The sequence below is a fragment of the Austrofundulus limnaeus genome, unplaced genomic scaffold (genome assembly GCF_001266775.1).
Source record: "Austrofundulus limnaeus strain Quisiro unplaced genomic scaffold, Austrofundulus_limnaeus-1.0 Scaffold313, whole genome shotgun sequence".
Lineage (NCBI taxonomy): Eukaryota > Metazoa > Chordata > Actinopteri > Cyprinodontiformes > Rivulidae > Austrofundulus > Austrofundulus limnaeus.
In genome coordinates this window covers 612,934-615,283 of record NW_013952715.1, presented here as the reverse complement: position 1 = coordinate 615,283, position 2,350 = coordinate 612,934, and the positions used below count along the sequence as shown (strand labels likewise).

The following is a 2,350-nucleotide window of genomic DNA, read 5'->3' as shown; positions in this document are numbered from 1 at the left end:
ATAATATACAGTATAATATCTTTATGTGACAGAAAGGGACTTCTACTGTAAATATGTTAGCAAAAACCTATAATAAAAAGTTCCCTGACTGCTTATAGATTTATCTCTTGAGCAAATACATATTTTTTAAATATCACATCAGTAATTTTCTCAGCTTTAATTTAAGCCATAGTTTATAGAAATCAGATAAGAAATGAGGGTGCTTTGAATATTTTTGTGACCGATTGACGTGCATCCCACATTGAAACTCTAATGTTTTGTTGACATGACTCAATGCATAGCAATGGCTCCTATGACGGCGCACAATAAGTCATGTGATGTCCAATCCAGTAATATAGATCAATGGGCTATGGTTCCAAGAATCTTACATTTCTGAATAATCTGTGCAWCTGTAGTCACAGGAATGTCAAGCTGCTTGGAGATGGTCTTATAACCTTTACCTTTWACATGGTTGTCTATAATTTTCTTTCWAACCTCCCGAGATAACTCTTTCTGTCTCTTCCTCTGGTCCATGTTGAGTGTGGTCCACACCACGTCACCAAACAGCACAGTGAGTATCTGTAGCCCTATATACAGGTCCACTGAATGATTACAAGACTGTAGACACCTGTGATGATAATTAGTGGACACACCTTGATTTAACACATCACTTTGGTCACATTATTTCAGGGCTACCATCATTTCTGTTCAGGCCTGTTTCATGAGTTTTATTTTTTTTTATTCCATTGAAGCATGGTTGAAAGGCAATGTCTGACTTTAATTTGTTCATTTTTATAGAATTATTACTTATTATTACTTTTGTCAAATTCTAGTTATTTCTGACCATTGTGGTTTTTCTTTCATTAAACGAGGGCTACCAACAATTGTGTCCACATGTGTAATTGTTGTTTGTTGAAGGAAATGCATATTACCTGGATTTTTTTCATGTAAGAGTCTTAGACTGAGATTGTTTTATGATGAGTAGTCATGGCTGTTTTGGTCAAACCTTGAAAATAATTTTACGCTCAGAGTATGTGTTGTGAATGACTTGTAGCCACTAGATTCAGCTGAGAGCCTGRAAACTGACTGAGTTATAATCATGTTTGTGTTGGCTAATGTTGATAACTTTCTAAAGGTTTCACAAAATCCATCTGTTGGTTCATTAGATATTTTGCTAATAGACAAATCAAGTTGACTCCAGCAGATAATGTTGAAGTTTGAGACAAAGATCTCATGTAATGAGTGGCTAAGTTTGTATTCCAGAGGTTGTGTTTCCAGATTCACAACCTGGCAAGAATCAGATTAATATATATTTTCTAAACTGAAGGAGTTTTTCAATACATTTAACCTAACATAAACAATGCTGTAAATTACAATCTAATGATAATAAATGATGGAAAGAAAAATAAATAAACCAACTGAAATAATTTGGTAAGTGATCAAAACTTTAAATCTGTTAAATTCATTGAATCACAGCATGATTCTGCAGCTGAGACCCGTAGAACCAGCCTTCTCAGTGGTGATGCTGGGAGCACACGTACAGCAGATCTGCAACAAGACTTTTGGACCATAAGGAGCTTAAAGACTTCTCTGCTCCACCTTTGCTGAGAAGAGCATTAGAGTAATCCCACATCCTTCCAACAAAGACCAGAGGGAACAATGCAGGTTCTGACCCGGCTGTGGAACACTGGACCAGATCTTTACCCTCACTATAGGGTAATGAAGAGAGAATGGGAGTTGGCTCATCCGGTCCGTGTATTTTGTGTATTTGGAACACATCTGACTATGTGGGGTCAGGGTTCTGTTGCTACAGGGGTTGTTCAGTTCAACACAGAGTCTGGTTCACTTTGCCATCAGCAAGACTGTTATCATCGGTTCTGTTCAGAACCTTTATGGACTGGATTTTCAGCCAGGGTGCAGAAAAGGTCCGGTTCAGTGACTTCAGCTTAGAGATAGGATGAGAGGTTTGATTATTCAACAGTCAGGCTAAGGTTCTGGGCTGAGCCTGGAGCATCGCAGCACCTTGATTCTTTCTTTTTCCTGTTGCATCATGACTCAGATTGGTCCAAACTTGTCAGACATTTGACTCAACAGTGTTTAGGTTTACAGAGGGTTTTATGATCGAATCAATGCCTACAAAGTAGGGCAGCACTATATTGGAAAAACTGACATTGCAATTTTTATCACTTCAGTAGAAAAAAGAACTTAAAATTAGTTTCTTAATTTATTCATCATCAGTGATTTTTTTAAGTAAAGAGAAAATAGAAAAAGAGGGAAAAACAAAGAGAAAATGTAATAAGAAAGATTGAAATTGAGATTAGAAATATATTAAATATACACCAAGAAAACACAGGACCACACACCCGATATC

General features: G+C 36.7%; 1 protein-coding gene across 1 annotated transcript in view; it reads left to right on the top strand.

The window, feature by feature from the left end:
* slc1a7a (solute carrier family 1 member 7a) overlaps window positions 1-2,350 on the top strand; it is a gene marked incomplete at its 5' end in the record, with an annotated part of 65,793 nt that overhangs the window by 20,603 nt on the left and 42,840 nt on the right.